We start from the raw sequence: 24,387 nt of genomic DNA on the forward strand, positions 1-24,387 counted from the left end.
ATGATATTTAGAAGAATTTGAACACACAAAAGCACACACAGCAAACAAAACCAGGGGAGATTTTTCACAAGGCTACTTTCTCCTGGCCTGAATTTCAAGACAGAGGAATGTGTGTCTGGTCCCATATATAAACGTTAGCATTGACATTTACGTTTTGCCATATCTAAGTTCAGGGAAGAAAAAAGGCTTTCAGCTCTCTGTTATTTCTGACAAAGAGCTTATGTGAGTCTCAGGAAAATGGCTGCTGCAGCTGTTTCAAATGTGAGACCTTAATTTTGTTGCAAACCCTTCCTGCCTGCTAGCTTTCACTATCAATATGCAATAGTAAATTATTTTGTTAAATAATTCTTGTACTCTGTGCCTACTCCTCTTTGAGGACAAACTTTAGATCCACCTTGCAAATGTTGATGCTATTTCTACTCAAAAGACACCTGCTGTTTTCTAAAGGGGAGACACTACCTGGGCTCCATACCCAGTCTTATTCATGAAGATCTATTATCATTTACAGCAGTTATTAAGAAAAAGAAAACTATCCTTTGGTTCTTAGTGATCTATTCAATTCTTGCCTACCTTACTTCTTAGTCAGACCTCTCTCTCCTACAGACAAACACGAAGACAACCTTAAGTGACAATGAGGCAAATTTCATTTTGTTGTGAACTGCCTTTTCAATTACTTTACTGCTTTCTATATTCCATTGCTGACCTGGACCCGGCTGTTAATCTGACAGAGGTCCCTAATCTCCAGATTAAAATATGCAAATTGTTATCCTTCCATTTAGACCAGTGTAGTATGCACTGTAATTACAGGGGAGTGTTTGGTTCAGGATTACAAGAAGAACTGAGTTACTTCTGCCATAACCCTTGTTAATATAAACAAAATCAAACACATTATAATCAATGCATTTATATAAAAACAGAGGAACATAAAGTACATGTACATATATTTTATATTCTTTATAGCAGCCATTGTTAGGAAATTCAGTGATACCTCCTAGGAGTCAACTGGCCTGATTCTTTACCCAATTACACATAATGTACTCCTTTGCAACCCACGTTACAGTCAATAGCCTTACGTGAGTGTAATGGAGAGGAAAGTCAAGCTAATTGACTCAAGTCCTGCTCTCACATAAAGCCTGATACATTGCACATTGAAGTAAATTGGAGCTTTTCTATTGACTTTAATGGGCATTAGATTGGCCCTTTACAGAGTAATTATTTTGAAGTTAATGTAGTTACTCCAGTTTTACAGCAGAATTTCCTCAGTTCGCTGAAGGGACAAATATTATAGCATAGACATACTGACTCTAGGCTGGGCATTCCTGCCCCATCCTCCAACTTCATTCTGCTTCCTTTTGTTGTTTTGTTCTCTTTTTAAAGTATCTTTCCCAATATCATCACTGACAATGCTGCGATGAAAGATATCTCATGATACTTAAAAATGTGTGAAGCCAGCCTACTGAAGACAGTCCATGTGGTCAAGTCACATTCTTTCCAGGCTTTTTCAAGAGCCATTTGCACAAACATTCCAAGATCACACATTTTATATAATCGTGTGTCATTTTCTGGTCATAAACATTCTGTTACAGTACAAGAAGATATCTGAATTTCATAAGTGCAATTTTTCATAGGTAACTCAATTTTAACAACATAGGGTGAACTGAAACATTCCTTAGCACAGAAACCAGGCTTTTCTGGGTGCCTGAATTAGGAGTGATAAAGATTAGAAATTGTGTTAAACATCCCCGAAACATATGGACTGTGTCTACATTGGCACCCCTTTCCGGAAAATGGATGCTAATGTAGACTTCGGAATTGCAAATTCCGCGGGGGATTTAAATATCCCCCATGGCATTTGCATTTACATGGCTGCCGCTTTTTTCCAGCTTGGGGATAAGCCAGAGAAAAGCGCCAGTCTAGACGTGATTCTCTGGAAAATAAGCCCTTTTCTGGAGGATCCCTTATTCCTACTTTCAAGTATCTACATTGGCACCCCTTTCCGGAAAAGGGATGCTAATGTAGACTTCGGAATTGCAAATTCCATGGGGGATTTAAATATCCCCTGTGGCATTTGCATTTACATGGTTGCCGCTTTTTTCCGGCTTGAGGATAAGCCGGAGAAAAGCGCCAGTCTAGTCGTGATTCTCCGGAAAATAAGCCCTTTTCCGGAGGATCTCTTATTCCTACTTTCAAGTTATTCCTTTCAAGTAGGAATAAGAGATCCTCCGGAAAAGGGCTTATTTTCCGGAGAATCACGTCTAGACTGGCGCTTTTCTCTGGCTTATCCCCAAGCAGGAAAAAAGTGGCAGCCATGTAAATGCAAATGCCGCGGGGGATATTTAAATCCCCCGCGGAATTTGCAATTCCGAAGTCTATATTAGCATCCCTTTTCTGGAAAGGGGTGCCAATGTAGACACAGCCATGGAGCATACAATGGTAATGGGGGCTATATCAGTACACAAGCTGGAGAGACCATCAGGGTCTCAAGGGCCAAGTGACCTACCACAATCAAAAAACAATTCCAAGTCCTGAACAATCTGATTAATCCAATCTGCACCCTTCCATTCAAGAGCTTTTGACATTTTCAGATTATTTTGTGGCTAAAATACTTTAGGGTGTCTGTCTCACTGTGTGGTAGATTCAATCAGAAATGCTTCCCTGCTTGTGTTGCTCACTGACTAGACAGGTTGAGGAGTCATGGGCTATGATTTGGAAATGGGATCCACCCCTCTCAAATAGATAAGGAAAGTGCAGAGATGCTGTGGCTCTTCTTACAGTTGACTATCAATGGTTTCCTTTGGGAAGGCAAGAAGCCAGCTTTTCTGAAAGAAGCACAAGTCGGACCCAGAAGTTCAACCACATAAATAAAGATGAAGTGAACCAAGAGTAAAAACCTGAGAGAGCTGCATCTGCACAGAGAGCAATTCTAGATCTAAAATATAATGCTTTAACAACTGTAATTTGCCAGTGAATTTGCCATTGCTGAAGATGTCTGATGGTTGGTCTTTCATCCTTGAAGGGTGCCTAGCCTTTCAACTTCTGTGAAGGAAACAGTAACTAAAATTAAGATAAATTCTTACAGGATTTATCTTACTTATTATTATTCTTTATTATTACTTATTACATATGCACAGGATAAGCATTATATAAGCAGTAACAACACAATGAGTATACTAACCCATTAATGCACCTCAAGTTCAATTTGACTAGACCAGCCTGTGCATGTGATGGTGGTAACAACTATGAACCAAGATACTCCAAACATATTCAACTTCAAAAGTCAGAGGCTTTTGCCTGAGTAACTCTTAAGCAATAACTATAGAATTTGGCCTGATAAAATACTTTGCACTTTGTTACTAAATAACACTAACTACTTAAAAACATTAAGAACGAAACCAGTCTGTGGCAGGTAGGTATTACCCTCCTCATTTGAAAAATCACATAGCAAGTTAGTGGCAGAATAAGGAATGAAAAATCAGAGCCAGTATTCCTGATTCTGAATACCACTAGACATTGCTTTCTTCAGATCTTTTTGGCTTCTTTCACTCCCCATTCCCATTCACGCCTTGATGAGTTTCTGATGAGGCTACCAATGGCTCTCATTCTTCAGAGGAGTCTATTGCAGTAATGTGAAATAATGCCAACTGTCATGTTGGTTTCTGTGATGTGGACAGCTGTCCACTGGAATCAACCTGAGGCCAACTCATTTTGTGTAGGTTACCTAACACCCAACAGATGGTAGCAGCTTTACATGAACACCAACAATGGCTACATTCACACTAATGAACTAAAGGTGAAGGCCTTGTATCCCGTTACCATTCCCTAAGCTATATACTTCCTAAAAAACAATATTGTCTGGGAGTCTCATTATTAACTGCAGCATGTCTTAAGAGAATGTTTGATAAAAGTCTGGAGAGCTAATTTTAGAGAAAGAATCAATTAAACTGTTACAATTTCTTTGTTAGTTTAATATATAAACTTTTCATAGTTTTCTTAATTTGGCATCATTAATAACTGGAGTATCAGTCATGAGTTCTGTTGTTTCTTAAATCAAAGATGATCAACTCCACTCTTTTTTCCAAGGTATAATTTTGGAAGGATAACCAATATTAATATTAACAATGTTGCTTTTGTGTATGGTTTTATGAGCAGGACTGCATCAATCCAATGAGTATATATAGTTTAATACATTGCTACCTGCATCTCCCTAATGGAATGTGAGATATATCTGTAATGAAATTCAAATTTGCTGAAGAATTTAGCACTTGCATATATTTACATATCCCTTTTCAAACAAAATTGCTTTAATTGCATCCATTTCTTATATTTATGAGACAAAGACTCACAAAATTGAACAATTTCAAATATGCAAAAATGAGGCAAAATATAATTATAAAACATTCCTCACAAAAATGTTCCTAGAATTTCTCACAACACTTTATTTAACCCTCTCATCTCGCTGGTAGCATTATAAAGGATCTCAGGGATCAAAAACCTTTAGTAGTCTCCCCATGCTCTTGCCATTTCTTTTCACAAAGCAGACAGTCCTCTTCTAGACTGCCTCTTCAGAGCTGTCGGTTTATCATTATTCCCTAACTTCTGACACACTTGTCCTCTGTTGCGCACAGCGGGTGGACTACTGAACCTTCTCCTCAGTCCTGGCCACCACAGCTCTTACACATATCCCAGCCAGGGGTTTTCAGGATCCCACAGCTTGCCCATCTTCCCTGATGACTGCTGCTTCATTGCCACCCACCTATCTAGCTGTCTTTGTAAATGGGAATCTCTAAGGGTACGTCTAAACTACATGGCTCCGTCGACGGAGCCATGTAGATTTGTTGTTTTGGCAAAGGCAAATGAAGCTGCGATTTAAATGATCGTGACTTCATTTAAATTTACATGGCTGCTGCGCTGAGCCGACAAACAGCTGATTAGCTGTTTGTCGGCTCAGCGCGCTAGTCTGGACGCTCCCCTGCCGACATCAAAGCCCCTTGTTGGCAGCCCCGGTAAACCTCATCCCACGAGGAATAACGAGGCTGCCGACAAAGGGCTTTGATGTCGGCAGGGGAGCGTCCAGACTAGCGCGCTGAGCAGACAAACAGCTGATCAGCTGTTTGTTGGCTCAGCGCGGCAGCCATGTAAATTTAAATGAAGCCACGATCATTTAAATCGTGGCTTCATTTGCCTTTGCCTATGTGTCTAATCTACATGCCTCTGACGATAGCCTAAAATTGCTACACTATAGCCCAGGTCTAATGACCTGTTAATTACCTATGTTTCTTTTGTGGTCTAGCACAGGCTTTGTAGCTGGGTGTTCATACCAAACATAGGCTATGTCTACACAGCAGTTAACTGATGTTATTCTGAAATACCAAGAGCATGTCTATACTACAAGCCATTATTTCAAAATAATGGTGAGCTGGAGGACTTCTTATTCCGACTCCTGTAACCCTCATTTTATGAGGAGTAAGGGAAGTCAAAGGAAGAGCGTTCTTCCTTTGACTTCCTGCTGTATAGACAGCACCAAAAGCCGAATTATTCTATTTTGACTTCAGCTACCCAATTGACGTAGCTCAAGTTGCGTAGCTTAATTCGACTTTAGCCCGTGTGGATGTACCCACAGATTCCATCTGTCCATTATTCACATCTCAAATATATACTATCCATGAAAGAAAGCAGTTTCATTCGAAGCACTAAATATTTTAGACCCAATTCTCTGCTTTCTTGAACAGGTGTAACAGCAGAAAAGTCAAAGGAATAATGCCACCATGTCAGAGTAGATTTAAAATAGAGCATAGGTCAATAAGCTTACAGAATGCAACATTACCAGTGCACAGAACTACATCTCATTCAAATGCCAGCTACTCATCTCTCACATCCACCTTCACAGACACCCTTTTTCTTTATGTGTAGGGATTCCATATTTTTCTGCACCCAATTAAAATCTCTCTAATCAGATTTAGAGCTAAATATTCAAGCTGCTATGGGATAGCTAGCTGCACAGCTCCCAATAATGCCCATGCATCATTTCAAATATTGACATCAATATCTGCTCCTTCCACATGACTTCACAGTCCCAATTGCTTAATCAAATGAAGCTGAACACAACAGCAAAGCATTCAATGACTCACCATCTGTGCAGGACAGATGACAGATGAAACTTCTATCACACAACCACTCCCAAAGGAGGAGGTCTTCTAGTGATCGATCAGTGTCTGATCAGACAGAGTCCCTTACCTCCCGGTTCCAACTCTTTAGATAATTCTTTACTAACCATCTGAGCTACAGAGCTGTTGACCTCAAGACTCAGGCTTCAGCTTCTAATATCACTCAAAAGTAAATAAAGATAAGCTCATGACACAATATTTCCATACTACATGAAACTGGGTTTTTTTCCACCTAACTGGCATATATAATGCCAAAAAAAACCTACCTATTTATTTTGAACACAAATGTGAAATTGTGGAACTATTAACTGTGGTTTGTAACCTATCCTTTAAATCAGCATCCTTACCGAATGACTGGAAGATAGCTAATGTGATGCCAATATTTTAAAAGAGCTGTAGAGGTGATCCTAGCAATTACAGACCAGTAAGTTTCATGTCAGTACCAAGAAAATTAGTTGAAACTATAGTTAAGAATAGAATTGTCAGACACATAGATGAACATAATTTATTGGGGGAAAAGTCAACATGGATTCTCTAAAGGGAAATGATGCCTTACTAATCTACCACAGTTATTTGAGGGGGTCAAAAATGTGGACAAGGGGAATCCAGGGGATATAGTGTACTTAGATTTCCAGAAAGCCTTTGACAAGGTCCCTCACCAAAGGCTCTTACGTAAAGTAGGTTGTCGTGGGATAAGAGGGAAGGTCTTTTCATGGGTAACTGGCTAAAGAACAGGAAACAAAGGGTAGGAATAAATGGTCAGTTTTCAGATTGGAGAGAGGTAACTAGTGGTGTTCCTCAGGGGTCCGTCCTGTGACCAATCCTATTTAACCTATTTACAAATTATCTTGAGAAAGGGGTAAACAGTGAGGTGGAAAAATTTGCAGATGATACTAAACTGCTCAAGATTGTTAAGACCAAAGTGGACTGTGAAGAGCTTGAAAAAGGATCTCACAAAACTAAGTGATTGGACAACAAAATGGCAAATGAATATTAATGTTGATAAATGCAAAGTAATGCACATTGGAAAAAATAATCCCAACTACACATACAAAATGACGGGGACTAATTTAGCTACAACTACTCAAGAGAGAGATCTTGGAGTCATTGTGGATAGTTCTCCATCCACTCAGTGTGAAGCAGCAGTTAAAAAAGAAAACAGAATGTTAGGAATCATTAAAAAAAGTGAGAGATAAGGAATAATACAGAGAATATCTTATTGCCTCTATATAAATCCATGATATGCCTATATGTTGAATACTGCATTCAGATGTGGTTACCTCATCTCAAAAAAGATATATTGGCATTGGAAAAGGTTCAGAAAAGGGCAAAAAATGATTAGGGATTTGGAACGGGTGCCATATGAAAAAAGATTAAAAAGACTGGGACTATTCAGCTTTCAAGAGAAGACTAAGAGGGATATGATAGAGGTCTATAAAATCATGACCGGTGTGGAGAAAGTGAATAAGGAAAATTATTTACTTTATCCCATAACATAAGATGAGGGATTACCAAACAAAATTAGTAGGTAGAAGATTTAAAACAAACAAAAGGACGATTTCTTCACACAGCACATGGTCAACCTGTGGAACTTCTTGCCACAGGAGGTTTTGTGAAGGCCAGGACTTCAGCAGGGTTCAAGAAAGAACTAGATAAATACATGGATGCTAGGTCATCAATGGCTATTAGCCAGGAGGAGTAGAAATGGTGTCCCTAGCCTCTATTTGTCAGGGGCTGGAAATGGATGACAGAAGAGGGATCACTTAGAGTATGTTTATACTACATGGCTCCATCGACGGAGCCATGTAGATGAGGGTTATAGACATGGCGAAATGAAGTGGCAATTTAAATAATCGCCTCTTCATTTACATCAAAATGGCTGCTGCGTTGTGCCAATCAGCTGTTTGTTGGCACAGAGCGGTAGTCTGGACGCCCGGCGGTCGACATCAAAAGTCTTTGTCGACCACCACGGTAAACCTCATCCCACGAGGCATAACGGGACAGTCGACAAAGTCTTTTGATGTCGACTGCCAAGTGTACCACGCTGTGCTGACAAACAGCTGATCAGCACAGCATGGCAGCCATTTTTATGTAAACGAAGCAGCAATTATTTAAATCACCGCTTCATTTTGCTATGTCTACAACCCTCATCTACATGGCTCCGTCAACTGAGCCATGTAGTGTATACAATGATTACCTGTTTCTGTTCACTACTTCTGGGGCATTGGTCACTGTCAGAGACAGGACACTGGGCTAGATGAACCCTTTGGTCTGTCCCAGTATGGCAAGTCTTATGTTTTTAGCCTGGTCTTTAAATTTACAATAAATTCTACATCCTATCATCAGTCTTCTAGGACAAAGAATCTACACTGGATCAATGCTCTGCTTGGCTCAGAAGGGAAGAGGTGGAGGGGACCTCAGATACATTCCCTTCTGCACCATCCCTGGCAGAGTGTAGAATAGCCTATGGACTGCTCTAAAGTACACCAGAGGGCAATGGTTCCTCAGAGTCTAGCCTTCAGATGGAGCTAGCCAGAGCACAGTATGCTCTGACAATGTTGCCTCTGTGCTAGTTGAGCACTTTTCCAAAGCTCAGTTAATGAGATCTGGCCAGTTCTTGTCTTCCTTGTGCCTTCAGAGCAAGAGCTTAGCAAAGCAGAGTAAATCTGGCCGTGTAAATATTAAATGTACATAATAAAAGTAAAATGACACCAGTTATATTGTGCCTTGTTTGGAACATTAACATTTAAATATAGCAGAAGAAAAATAATTTGTTTAATTTCTCTGAACAGGCCAGTCAATATATTTATTAAAAGACAAAACATCTTTCTTAGTGGCAATAACTAATGTGGATTCCACCATTTTGTATATATTGTTGAGATTATGTTTTCCAATGTGCATTATTTTGCATTTATCAACACTGTTATTGTGTTGGCCAGTCACAGAGTTTGGTGGAATCCCTTTTTAGTTATTTGCAATTAGCTTTGTACTTCACTACACAGCCTGATTAAGAAAGGGGTTGTAGAGGCTGTAGTCTGGGGCCCCAGGGTAAGAGGGGCCCTGCCAAAGATTTCCAGGCTGTCAAAAGTACAGATCTTTTTGCAGGGCCTCCTTAATCCAGGGCCCTGGACTGCAGCCATTAAAGCCCCTGTGTTCCAGCCCTGCTTGGTGGTAGGGGATGGGGCATGGCTCCACATGCTGACATTCTCCCCACACACTAGGCTGGAGCTGCAAGCACCAGGAAGTTCCATCCACACAATTCACTTGCCTGTAGGATCCACCCCCGCAACTCCCATTGGCTGGGAATTGCAGCCAATGGGAGTTGTAGGGGCAATACCTGCAGGAAAGCACAGGACAACACAAAGAGCCACCTGCTCCCTCCCATCCTCAGGACTTGTGACACCAAAGGGGAGCTGTCCCGAGTAAGTGTGCTGCACCCGAACCCATGCCCCAGCCCTGAACTCTCTGCCCTCTGAGTCTAACTCGCACCCAGACCCTGCACCACTACCTTGTACCCTGTGCTCCTTCCCAGCCTGGAGATCCCTCTTGTGCCCCAAACACCTCATTCCCAGCTCCACTTGACCCCTCCATTCCTCACCCTCCTTCATTCAACCGTGTGCCTCAATCCACAGCCCCCCTTCCCGCACTTTGAACTAGGATGTTAAATTTAGTTTAATAAACTAATTGATTAGTTGCTGGCTCTTAACACATTTAAAAAGCTGAAGCACAGCATGGGAGACCTGGTGCAAGCCCGGACAGCTGCTTCCTGGCTCGCGCTGGGCCCCCTCCCCGCCCCCACTGCACCTCTGCTTTTTAAATGTATTAAGAGCCAACAGCATCTTAATAAATTTTAAAAAAAAGAGGCAGTGTCTGAGACTGGGCGTGATCCAGGAATCAGCTGATTACCGGCTCGCAACTGGTTCCTACTACCCCTTTGTCTCCTCTGCCCCCTGCAGAGATGGAGGTGGGAAGAACTGACTTCTAAGCTGACCCCCCCCCCCCCCCCCAGCACCGGCTTCAACTTTCCCCTCCCTTCCTGCCTCTGATGGAGGCAGCAAGGAGAGGGTGAAGTGACTAGTCAAGGGACTAGCTGACCATCCAATAAGCTTATGCTTATCGGATAGTCGACTATTCACTTATATCCCTACTCTGAACCCCTCATTTTGGCCCCACCCCAGAGCCTAGGGCCCCCCATAACATCTAATAGTTCCAAGTCCCCAGAAGTGTTAGTCTGGCCCTGCTTAACTATTTTGGGTAACAGTTCATTGTCAGAAAACTTTGCCATTTCATAGTTTAAATCTTTTTCGAGATCATTCCTGAACATCACTTATGCAACTACAGATCCCCAGTACATAGCTCATATGCCCCCTGCACTCTCCAGCCAGGGTGAGGCATGCAGCAAACCATGTCCTTTCCCCTGACTAAGAGGAACAGACAGCAATGTCCCCACACAAACTGTCCCCACAACCTTCCCTAAAAATGCCTGGGGGGTGGGAAGCTGAGGACTAGGGTAGTCCCAGATGGAGAGGGGCTGTACCCCTAGCCAGCTCCTTTCACCTCTATAGCTTTTATGAGAAGAAATCCTATTCCAGGCACATCTCATTTATGAGGAGAAATCCCATTCCAATCAGACCCCAATTTCTTAATCTTGCTTTCAGTTATGATAAGAGTCATATATCAAAGCTGGTGGTCCTAGCTTAGGACAGACCTGGGCAAAATAGAGCCTGGGGGCCAGATCTGGCCTGTCAAACCTACAGCCCACAGAAGCAGTGGGGAGCCTCTCAGAAAAACAACTGCCACAGCCATTTCTCTTTCTCAGCTGTGAGCCCGGGGGAGGAGGACTACTCCCACCCCCAGCACAATCTCATTGGCTGATTTCTGGCCATGGGGAGATGCCTGATTGAAGAACTGGTAGCACTTCCCCACTCCCTCTGGGCTCTTTTTCACCAACTCACATGGCCCCTGCAGGCTGTGCAAGGGCAAGGCAGGCAGAGAAGCTGCCTGAGAACGGCTGCTGTCAGGGGGTCACTCAGGTATGCCTCCCAGCCAGAGCCTGCCTCTGCCTCCCAGCCTCCCACTCCTCTGAACCCTCTGCCTCTCTGCTCCTGGCCCCCTACCCCACATAAGTCAAAACCTCTGTCCCCCTCTTGAATCCATACTCCCTCCCAAACCACAAACCAAAATGCTTCATTCCAGTCCCCTGCCTGAGGCCACCACCCCCTCCTGCCCTAAGTCACAACCCAAAGCCCTGCACCCCAATCCCCTGTCCTAGGTCAAAAACCAAACCCTCTGCACCCCAGTCCAACGCCCCAGGTTACAACTGCCTCCTTCACCCAAACTCCCTCCTAGATCCCACACCTCATCCTGCACCCAATCCCTTAGCCCAACCTCCCTTCTGCACCCAACCTCCATCCTAGACCCCGTACCTCCTCCATTAATATCATGGAAAAGTACTGACCTTGACCACTTTCCAAAATATTGGCGTGGCCCCCCCATCAAAAAGTATTGCCCACCCCTAGTTTAGGAGGAGTTCTTGAACAAACAGGAGAGAAAGAAAGAGACAGAGATTACATGCCCGGTTCCTTCTCCAAAATCTCTTTACAATGTGGCACTTCAAAATTCCAATAAGTCACCTTTTGTCTATCCCTCATACTTCCAAAATGTCAACTGCTTTCCTTGTTGGTACCCATTGCATTCAGAACAACTATTATATTCAAACACGCAATTCATTTGCTGCTCATGCTAATGCTGATCCTTGGTAACTGTCAATTTGAAACTTTTTTTTAAAACCTGTTTTATTGCTGGGAACATATGGCCTAGTTACTTTGTACTCCAATAGCCCAGGCTTCCAGTATATTAGCTTCCTGGCCAAACTCATGCATGATGTAACAGCTGATGTTAGTGCATGATTTCTAACTATAAATGGATATCCACTGTTTGGCTGGGTCTGCAGCCATATTTCTTCTAAACACTTCATGTCACTTAAGCAACATGCTGTTATAATAAGTAGAGTGTGCATTCCAGGTGGAATTTATGTAACAGTTATTGCATTTATTCCTCTCCCAGTTCCACTGGACAAAATACTGACATCCAAGTGTTAACTGCTAATGCTAGTTCTGAAACAATGGCTACCTTTTCTTTTTCCAATGACTCATCAGCTTTACCTTTTTGAGCACTTCACATATTGAAAATATATTGCATGTATTCCCATCACCTTTTTGATCTATTGATCAATTAGTTTCCAGAGCTCCAATTAGGAACAAAAGGTTTTTAATATCACCATATCATTTGCCCTGTTCTACTAATGGTACTGAAGCTGTACATTAAACCCACCATTAAGAGGCTTCGTATATTACTGGCCTAATTTTAGGGTCAAACCTTGATGCCTCTTTTGTCCTCAGGCAGGCTCTAGTTGTAGCAGAACTGGGCAATCTTCCTTCCAAACACCCCAATCTTGATTGCTATGAATTGTGGCCCAATTACAGCCCTCTCTCATTTTAGGGCTTAAGAAAAAGCAGCAGACAGATAGAAGAGAAAGATGAAAAGATTATGACAAGCAAGGAAAAGTACATGGTAGAGCTTAAAACTCTTAGACCCTCTCCCCTTTCCTCCCCCTCCCCCCACATACTAAATATCTGAAGTACTCTGCCTAAGATTTCATCACAGAGGCCAAAATATCTCTGGCACCAGAGTTCACTTTTTTCACTACAAGTACACACCCTGTCATGAAATGTTATTTTACTATGAACATTTGTCATTGGCATTTCTGAGTAAAAATAAAACAGTAACTTTGATCCATATGGTTCTTATTCCATGAAATGTGAGGTTATCTTGCCCCATCCATGTTAAGCCAGAATTCCCCCCACTGAATTTAGCGAGGAGTTCTGCTTTCAAATAGATGGAAAGGAGAGTATAACTCACAGGCTGGAAACCTTAGTCTTTTTCCACAGTACAGTGTTTAGCCAAGTTTCTAATGGCTTCTTAAAATGCTTGGTTCTCTACATGACACTCACACACAACTTAGTTGATTCGTAACTGGATGCAGCTAATCAGTTTTGCTCTTACCCCAGTGGGATGAAGTGGGGATTGTATTCACTCTGTTTGTCATGTTGTATGTGATTCCTACTATCCTGTGCTGCTCTGTTGTAACTCTGTGTGTGTGCCTCAGTTTCCCGGGGCACTGCATCGGTGTCCGGTTGGGGATGAGAGTTTTGGGTGTGACTCTCACTGAGGGGGAGGCTGCCTCAGCTCAGCAGGTGCATGATATAGCTCAGGCTCTCTTATAACCTGAGCCGAGGTGGGGAGTGCAACCAGATAACTCCTTTTTCCCAGAAGGGGAGAAAGGAGGAGGCAGGGCTGCCTGAAGGGCTGGAACTGGTTGCTGAGTGTGAGTGAGAGTCTCAGCTGGCTTAGGATGCAGGGAGGGGGCCCATGGCTCTAGCTCTGGGCCCCTCACTCCCGAAGATGAATTGTACTGACTGCTCCTGGTTCCTGTGCTAATAAGTCTGTGCTATGCTGTATTCCTCTAAACGAATAAACCTTCTGCTATACTTGCTGACTTAGGGTCACATCTGTCTGTGGATGGGAGCGCAGGACTCCCCACTCTTCCCTGACACCTAGGTATATAGTTATATTTCTATGGCCATGGCTAATCCTTTAACCTCGATTCAGGGAAGCTTCGCTATTGAAGAAGGGTGCATAAGTAAGTGCTTGGCTTTAAACACGTGTTGATGTACCATTTAAGCACGTGTTTTATCAGTCCTTATCAACCCACATCCTCTTGTGGCCCAATCAGCACACAGCTGCGGCCCATGTGACATCCTCAAAGCCATACAGGCAGCATATTTATATCATGTGGATACAGCCCACATAATACATACGCAGCTGACAAAGGTAAATAGATTGAGAACCACTGATTAAATCCTTTTCTAAATTGGGACAGACAGAAGCATGAACTTAAGTTCAATACTTTCCTTTAGCACTTCCTGAACTGGGGCCGTAGATAGCATTATGGACAGAGACTCATAACTGCTTCTATGTAGTCAGAATGGCTGTTTCCTTCCCTCTCTGCTGTCAGTGCAATAAGATATCTCAGTACTCTGCCTCATTTACTGTTGACGCTGCTTCCAGATATGGTCCTCTAAGCTCTCCATGTCCTATTGAAGCAGTACAAATAACCATCCAGATTACCCTGAAATGCAGATTTAGGCAATGTGGTAGGGATGGATGCACAAACTCCCCTGATACATGCATGTGTCGCAAGAGGAAAAAACTACTGCATGGGCACAACCCACTCAGTGTTAGTGTTCCTGCATCAAAGGAGACTCTCAGATCAGTTACAACACCTTGATAGTACTTGGCAAGGTGTGACACTTCTCATGTGAGATGGCCAGGGCAAATCACTGCCACTTGCTCACAGTGGGAAGGAGCCCTATCTGTGCCCACTAAAGGAAATACTCCCCACCTGTGCTCTGTGAACACTGCTCTTCCCTCTTTATGGCTACATACCTCATTTTGTCACAGTGCCCCGTCTTTTGTCTTCTGGAAACACACATTATACACCGACATGCTGCCTCCATTAAAGCAGTGCACTGCTTTACCTCCAGTCAAACCAATTCTCTGGGTTACCTCAGTTCAATTCTCTCCTTAGCACCAAGCACTTGGTAAATTGGTAAAACTAAATTGGTAAAATTAAATTTAAGTTTATTGAACAGACCTTGACAGGTACAAATAAAGGCAAGTATTAAGGTTTGGAAACATAAGGTTACAAGTAAAAGAAAAACCTAAAACTCAAATCTCTAGCCTATATTTATTAACAAGTGACTTCCCTGTCTAATAAGAAAAAAACAGCAAATGGTCTGGCAGCACTTTATAGACCAGTGATCCCCAACCATTGGAGGTTGCCGGGTGCCAGGGGGCGTGGCCATTCGCCTGCCGGACGCCAGAGGGCGGGGACACTTACGCGCCCGGGGGCAAGACCCCCCCCATAGCCGCACGCCCAGGGCCAGTGCCCCCCCCAAGCGCCGTGCACCCGGGGCCGGTGCCCCCTCCAAGCACCACGCACCCAGGGACGGCGCTCCCCCCCCAAGCATTGTGCTCCCGGGGCCAGCACCCCCTCCAAGCGCCGCTTGCCCGGGGCTGGCGCTCCCTTCAAGCACCGCGCACCCAGAGCAATCTGCGGCACTCTCGGGGCCAGCGCTCACCGTGCGCCAAGCGCCCGGGGCCGGCTCTGGCACCATGCATGTGCCACGTGCCCAGGGCCAAGCCAGTCCCGAGCACTTGGCGGGTGCACATAAATGCACCGTGTTGGGGACCACTGTTATAGACTAACCAAAACATGTAGATGGTATCATGAGCTTTCATGGGCACAGCCCACTTCTTCAGATGACCCGAGTTATGAGTTTAGGATGTGCAGACCCTTCAATGGTTCAATCAGCTCTTTATGTAGATTCCTAAGTCAGGCAGGATACTATCAATTGACTTTGGTTCTTATCTGCTTCATTTTAACTACCCAGTCTTCAGCAGCCTTCAGATACTTACTGATTCCCTCTAGCTCCCTGTTTCCCACCCCTCTTTTCTTTTTTTCCTTCCCCCCTACCCTTCCTCTCTCCTATTTATTTTGGGTCTGCACATCCTAAACTCATAACTCAATTATGACATTGTTGGCATCACAGAAACTTGGTGGGATAATACACATGATTGGAATGTTTGTATGGAAGGGTACAGCTTGCTCAGGAAGGATAGACGGGAAAAAAGGGAGGAGGTGTTGCCTTACATATTAAAAATGAACACACTTGGAGTGAGGTGGAGATGGACATAGGAGACGGAAGTGTTGAGAGTCTCTGGGTTAGGCTAAAAGGAGTTAAAAACAAGGGTGATGTCATGCTAGGAGTCTACTACAGGCCACCTACCCAGGTGGAAGAAATGGATGAGGCTTTTTTTAAACAACTAACAATATCATCCAAAGCCCAAGATTTGGTGGTGATGGGGGACTTCAACTATCCAGATATATGTTGGGAAAATAACACAGCGGGGCACAGACTATCCAATAAGTTCTTGAACTGCATTGGAGACAACTTTTTATTTCAGAAGGTTGAAAAAGCTACCGGGGGAAGCTGTTCTAGATTTGATCCTAACAAATAGGGAGGAACTGGTTGAGAATTTGAAAGTGGAAGGCAGCTTGGGTGAAAGTGATCATGAAATCATAGAGTTCACAATTCTAAGGAAGGGTAGAAGGGAGAACAGCAAAATAGAGACAATGGATTTCAGGAAGGCGGATTTTGGTAAGAGCTGATAGGTAAGGTCCCATGGGAATCAAGACTGAGGGGAAAAACAACTGAGGAGAGTTGGCAGTTTTTCAAAGGGACATTATTAAGGGCACAAAAGGAAGCTATTCTGCTGTGTCAGAAAGATAGAAAATATGGCAAAAGACCGTCTCGGCTTAACCACGAGATTGTGCATGATCTAAAAATAAAAAAGGAGTCATATAAAAAATGGAAAGTAGGACAAATTACAAAGGATGGATATAGGCAAACAACACAGGAAAGCAAGATTAGAAAGGCAAAGGCACAAAATGAGCTCAAACTAGCCACAGGAATAAAGGGAAACAAGAAGACTTTTTATAAATACATTAGAAGCAAGAAAGAGACCAAGGAGAGGGTAGGCCAACTGCTCAGTGAGGAGGGAGAAACAGGAACAGGAAACTTGGAAATGGCAGAGATGCTTAATGACTTCTTTGTTTCCGTCTTCACCAAGAAGTCTGAAGGAATGCCTAACATAGTGAATGCTAGTGGGAAGGGGGTAGGTTTAGAAGATAAAATAAAAAAAGAACAAGTTAAAAATCACCTAGAAAAGTTAGATGCCTGCAAGTCACCAGGGCCTGATGAAATGCCTCCTAGAATACTTAAGGAGCTGATAGAGGAGGTATCTGAGCCTCTAGTTATCATCTTTGGAAAATCATGGAAACAGGAGAGATTCCAAAAGACTAGAAAAGGGCAAATATAGTACCCATCTATGAAAAGGGAAATAAGAACAACCCAGGAAACTACAGACCAGTTAGTTTAACTTCTGTGCCAGGGAAGATAATGGAACAAGTAATTAAGGAAATCATCTGTAAACACTTGAGCTATTTCTACACTGGCAGGTACTTGCGCCAGAAATATGCAAATGAGGCTAAGCATTGAATATCGCCGAGTCTTATTTGTATACCTAATGAGCCGCCATTTTTGCAGACGAGCCTCTTGTGCCAGAAGGAGCTGTCTGCACTGACCCTTCTTGCGCAAGAAAAACCCTCTTGTGCAATGCCGCTATGCTGATTATTTTCAGGAATAACGGCATTGCGCAAGAGGGTTTTTCTTGCGCAAGAAGGGGCAGTGTAGAGACTCCTTCTGGTGCAAGAGCCTCTTCCACAAAAATGGTGGCTCATTAGGTATGCAAATGAGGCTCGGCGATATTCTGGTGCAATAACCTGCCAGTGTAGACATAGCCTCGGAAGGTGGCAAGATGATAGGGAACAGCCAGCATGGATATGTAAAGAACAAATCATGTCAAACCAATCTGATAGCTTTCTTTGATAGGATAACTAGTCTTGTGGATAAGGGAGAAGTGGTGGATGTAGTATATGTAGACTTTAGTAAGGTGTTTGATACAGTCTTGCATGATATTCTTATCAATAAACTAGGCAAATACAACTTAGATGGGGCTATTATAAGGAGGGTGCATAACTGGCTGGATAACTGTACTCAGAGAGTAGTTATTAATGGTTCACAATCCTACTGGAAAGGTATAACAAGTGGGGTTCCGCAGGGATCTGTTTTGGGACTGGTTCTGTTGAATATCTTCATCAATGATTTAGATATTGGCATAGAAAGTACACTTTTTAAGTTTGCAGATGATACCAAGCTGGGAGGGGTTGCGACTGCTCTGGAGGATAGGGTCATAATTCAAAATGATCTGGACAAATTGGAGAAATGGTCTGAGGTAAACAGGATGGAGTTTAATAAAGACAAATGCAAAGTGTTCCACTTGGGAAGGAACAATCAGTTTCACACATACAGAATGGGAAGCGACTGTCTAGGAAGGAGTATGGCAGAAAGGGATCTAGGGGTTATAGTGGACCACAAGCTGAATATGAGTCAGCAGTGTGATGCTGTTGCAAAAAAAAACAAACTTGATTCTGGGATGCATTAACAGGTGTGTTGTGAACAAGACACGAGAAGTCATTCTTCCGCTCTACTCTGCGCTGGCTAGGCTTTAGTTAGAGTATTGTGTCCAGTTCTGGGTGCCACATTTTAAGAAAGATGTGGAGAAATTGGAGTGGGTTCAGAGAAGAGCAACAAGAATGATTAAAGGTCTAGAGAACATGACCTATGAAAAAAGATTGAAAGAACTGGGCTTGTTTAGTTTAGAAACGAGAAGACTGAGGGGGGACATGATAGCAGTTTTCAGGTATCTAAAAGTATGTCATAAGGAGGAGGGAGAAAACTTGTTCATCTTGGCCTCTGAGGATAGAACAAGAAGCAATGGGCTTAAACTGCAGCAAGGGAGGTTTAGGTTGGACATTAGGGAAAAGTTCCTAACTGTCAGGGTAGTCAAACACTGGAATAAATTGCCCAGGGAGGTTCTGGAATCTCCATCTATGGAGATATTTAAGTGTAGGTTAGATAAATGTCTATCAGGGATGGTATAGATAGTATTTGGTCCTTCCATGAGGGCAGGGGACTGGACTCGATGACCTCTTGAGGTCCCTTCCAGTCCTAGTATTCTATGATTCAGCTCTGGTCATCTGAAGAAGTGGGCTGTGCCCACGAAAGCTCATGATACCATCTACAAGTTTTGCTAGTCTATAAAGTGCTACCAGACCATTTGTTGTTTTTTTCTGTAACAGACTAACTTGGCTACTCCCTGAAGCTTCTGTCTAATAAGGTCTCTCTCACTCCATGGCTAGTCCTTTCAGTTCTTGTCCAGTTCAGAAACCTTTCATGAAATGCTCTGCAGCACAGTCTCCCCTCCGTAAAGAGAACAGCTCGTGCCATTTCTGCAGATCTTATACAGTTACAGGCATAGGCACTGACTCCAAGGGTGCTATAGGGTTGGCACAAACACAGAAAAAATGTGGGTGCTCAGCACCCACCAGCCACTCATTGTTTGGTGGTTCCACCAATCAGCTCCTCCCTCTCTCCCCCCGTGCCTTCTGCCCACCACTGAGCAGCTGTTCGTCGGTGGGCAGGAGATGCCAGGGAAGGAAGGGGGAGGAACAGAGGCAGGAAGAAGCAGAGCAAGAGTAGGGGAATGCTTGGGGAAAGGAGTGGAGAAGGTACAGGGAGAAGCAGTGCAGGTCTTTGGGGGACAACATGGAAAGAGGTGGAGTGAGGGCAGGGCTTTGTGCGAGTGAGGACAGAGCCTCAGACAGAGCAGGGGTGGAGCACTCCCAAGAAAAGCTTCCCCCCTTCCTCCCCCCAGCAGTGGGCCTGACAGGTGTACCGGACCTGCCTGGATATGCCTGTGCCACACAAAGCTATTTGCCAATTACAGTAGATTATCCCCTCAGTCCTCTTTTCCTAAGTAATATTAACACCCCAGAACAACTAGTTTAATCTCTCCATCCATATTACAATAATTTATTTTCAAAAATTATTACGTCAGTAACTCTAACCAGAGAAGTAATAAAGGCAAAGCCTCAGTGGCGTGATTAGCTGTCAAGAGCATGTAAAAGTTCATAAAGCACTGAGTGGGTTCTGCCAGGAGCAATGACTTGTGAGCATTGTTCACAGAAGGACAAGTGTACGGGAAGGCCTGGAAACACTTCAGGCGCTGGATTTTATTCCCCATCCTATCCTGTTTCACTTGTACTAAAACTTAAGAGAAATGGGAAGAGAAATCACTTTCCCATGCTGTGCTTGGAGCCTCTCTCGTGATTACATGCCATCTTGTCCCAGCAGTGGTAACAGAAACAAACATTGCGAAAGCCATCTCGCCTCTGCATGGGAAATACAGAAAAGCACTGGCTGCGGTCAGAAGTGGTTTGTTCCATTGCTGCAGATTCTATTGTGAGTTATTAAAGACCCTGCTGCAGCATCTCTAGGAGGAGGCCAGTAGCAGAAGCTTAAGTGGAACTACAGATCAAAACTTTGATGACCATAGAGAAGGAGGAGTAGCAAGCCAAGGGATCCTGAGAAGAGTAAGAATCTGAGGATCCTACCAGAAGGAAAAGCGGGGGACTAGGAAGAGCCAGTTGTTTGTCTATATTTTTTTCCTGTCCCTGTAGATTTTGTGCTGGGTGGGTTAGTGTGTGGGCTCTCCCACACATATAAATAAGAATATCAGTTCCATCTCCTGCAGAAACCTTAGTGGGATGGTGCCACACAGGGTCTGCACAAACAGGTATGTTTTCATGTTTTGATTGTTTTGCAATGTATTCTGCCAGTACTAGCTCAAGGTTTAACCAAAACATTTATTAAATAATAAGTATGTAGCCCCTTTCCCAAGGTGTGGCCGAACCCAGCTCCTTTTTCTAACCCTGGTGTTTCCTGTCACCAATGTTTGGCATAGTTTATCTATCTCCTCATTGTCAGATTCTGGGCTCTTTTCTGATGCCTCCACCTGAAGTGACTTCTCACTGTATGAAATACTCATAGGCGTGGCCCGTGAAGAAAATCAAAACTAATACTGCCAGGTGGGAGGCAGTGTAAAACCCACTACACAGGGTACAATAAAGATAAATTTTAAAAAAAACCCGCAGAGGAATGAGATACCAAAAATAACAACATAAGAAAACTGAAACAAAATACAGGACTATGTAGCACTTTAAAGACTAACAAGATGGTTTATTAGATGATGAGCTTTCGTGGGCCAGACCCACTTCCTCAGAGCTCACCATCTAATAAACCATCTTGTTAGTCTTTAAAGTGCTACATAGTCCTGTATTTTGTTTCAGCTACACCAGACTAACACGGCTACATTTCTATCAACATAACAAAGGAGAGACAGGAAGAGAATAGGATCTAGGGAAGGAAAGGGCTACGGCCAACTAAAAATTAATAGAAAATAACTCCCTACCTCTTAACATTCACAAATTCCTCTAAACCCCAACCCTCTCCCTGACACCTTCCCCAAGCAGGTGATAGATTGAGGCTGCTTGTGCTGACAGAATGTTGAAGTGACATTGACCAGCTTAAATAAAAGTTGCCTCGCTTTATTTTGGGAAAAGATCCTCTCCTGACTCCAAATGGTCTCTTTGGCTCTTCTGGTCTAGAATCCTCTGAAGACCTTCGCTGGTTCTCAGTAGCTAGTGCCAGGTTAGATCTCTCTCTGTCTGCTGCATGCTGGTCGCTACAGTGCTGGAACTGCCGGATGCACGCAGATAAAGCCTCAGGGCATTTGCAAAAAGTCTCTTTGGGGGCCAAGTAGGAGTTTAGTAGGGACGCTTGGGGCTGGGCTCTCTCTCGGCTTTCAAACCAGAACTGAACCTAAACTCTCTCCTTTATATTTAGTCAAGTTGTCCCCTCACTGGGGCTATGCAGCTCTGACTTCTCATTCATCCAGTTGCCTGCTTGCCAGATCACTCCCTGCAGAAGTCCCAGTACTAGCCTCAGTAGAGGTTTCTGGTTCCTTCTGTACCAGGGCTCCAGCTCCCAGCATGCTGTGAATTCTCAGAGAGCTCTGGTAGCCATGTTACTTATAGGGCCCTCTAGAGACTCAGTCCAGAGCTCAAGGAGTGGTCATGCTCCACAAGAGGGTTACATGTAACTCAACTATGGTTACTATTCTTGACTATTTCTTAATTTATCTAATAAGTATTCAGAAATGGTTTCTATAGGCTTCAGGGCTAATTGTAGGAGATAATAGCCTACCAGCTGGGACTGAGGCAAATTCAACTAAAACCTGGGCCTGTTCTAATAAAGAGAAAGTGGTGGAGCAAGGTCTAGGACTAAAGCGAACAATTGAAAATGAGGTGTGTCTTCCTACACATGCAACAGACTCTTTATGTGATCTCAAGACAGTTATTTACTCTCTCTCTGACTCAGTTTTTGCACCTGTAATATTGTGAGGCTTGATGCACATTAAGATCCATGATAGAAGTGTAGCCGTGTTAGTCTGGTGTAACTGAAACAAAAAACAGGACTATGTAGCACTTTAAAGACTAACAAGATGGTTTATTAGGTGATGAGCTTTCGTGGGCCAGACCCACTTCCTCAGAGGAAGTGGGTCTGGCCCACGAAAGCTCATCACCTAATAAACCATCTTGTTAGTCTTTAAAGTGCTACATAGTCCTGTTTTTTATTAAGATCCATCACATCCGAAAAAGGCAAAAATGGCTACACTGTATTTTCATGAGCGATGCTAGTGCAATATGTGTTGATGCTACAATACCTGCTCACATATTCTGGCAATCTACCATAGGTAATTAAACTATAATTATTTCTTATACCTTTGCAGTGCTTTATTTTTTCTTGGAGACAGTAAATCCCCCACTAATCTTTTCAGAGATTGATTTTTAAATGCCCACTGTTTGCAAAGGGCAAGGCTGTTAGGTAATTATGAGTTAATAGCTCCGTTATTATTAGGGGATATACATCACGAATGATGGGTAAATCTCAGGGCAGGGAATGGTTGAAGCATAAATGAGATACCTTACTTTATAGCTGGACTCGGATGGGGTCAGTAGAAGACTTTCTTTGTCCATCAGCTGATGCACATCTATATCTATGGCATTCTTTGTTCATCTTCACTATGGTTGGATTTTAAAAGAAAATTACACCCCCCACACACACACCACCACCGCCACCACACACACACACACATACACATCAGGGATAGCTTATAGGGTTTCTGTTGTCATTCCCCCCCCCCCCACACACACACACACACACATTTTTTTTTAACTTGATCCTTTCACCCTCTTGTTTTCAAAGGGGATTGTGGCTTTTTTCTGTACAATAAATAAGCACTGATTTTCTGTACAATAAATAAGCACAGTGTGGACTTGTAGTCTGTAGCTGGCCTGAAAAGTCTACTACTGCTGAAACTTTGGACAAGCATCTGTCCTGGGAAAGTATAATTTTAAATGTTCCAGACTAAACATTTTAAATTGGACAAAATAAATATTTCAGAGTGCCAACTTGTAAACCATTCCTTGCTGCTTCTGAAGCTTGATGCACTTACTGCTGGAGTTCCCTGTTAAAGGGTCATACATATTTAATACATTCAGGCATCACTGTGAGTAACACAAGTCATGTATATTGGCTAACAAATTATTTGCTGTCCTTCAGACTTAGCTTACTACATCTGAAATTGCATCCATGGAGATTTGGAATTATGGTAGCAAACAGGAAACATGCATTTGCTAGGATCAATTTACCATTTGAGGCTACACAGGCCTGGGCCTTAAAGTTCCATCAATCCTGAAGGGCATTTGCACCAAAGAACATCAAATCCAGGGGAATAAAAAATACTCTTTTTCTGTGAGGAAGGCAGAATTTTAACGTGCCAGGAAAATGTACTCTCATTATGCCTCAAACTCAGCAAATGAGAACTTGGGCCAGTCTCCCCTGAAATACCATTTTTTTCAGGATTTTAGGCACACCCAACATGGTAACTTTCCCTCTGATGAGTATACAAAAATCACTTCCCCTGTGATCCACAGTATTAGAGAGTACCATGCTCCTAGGAGTGATACCTTTTGCCGGAGAGCTCCTTGTTGCCCCTTGTCAACATTAATGATTCCATCCTACTTATTCCCTCTAATTAGGCGTGTTAGCCTCATGCCAGGTCAAATTTCAACTTCGCTAATTACATGTGACCTGTCTAAGAATTCTGGCATTTTATAGCCACTTCCCACTTATTAATAACTATACCAGGCCTAAGGTATTTTTGTTAAAACTATAGTGCAAGAATTAAATTGCACTACTTCAGCTCCCATAGGGAAATCTCAGAGGGGTAGCCATGTTAGTCTGTAATTTTAAAAACAACGAGTAATCCCGTGGCACCTTAGTGACTAACCAAAATATATAGAATCATGATCTTTTATAGGCAAAACCTACTTCATCAGATGAATTGGAGTGGAAATAACAGAAATTGATAGTACCCCCTGTAATTGATGTATTTGGAGGCCCAGTGGTCGGGAGGTCCAGAGGGGGATGTGGGTGCCATCAATGCCCCACCCCCCGCCGCAGTTGGGGAAGCCCATGGCAGCAAAACCAGTGAGGTCCACGTCGCCCAGGAT

This window comes from Pelodiscus sinensis, chromosome 2 (assembly GCF_052426305.1).
Source record: "Pelodiscus sinensis isolate ZL-2025 chromosome 2, ASM5242630v1, whole genome shotgun sequence".
Classification (NCBI taxonomy): domain Eukaryota; kingdom Metazoa; phylum Chordata; order Testudines; family Trionychidae; genus Pelodiscus; species Pelodiscus sinensis.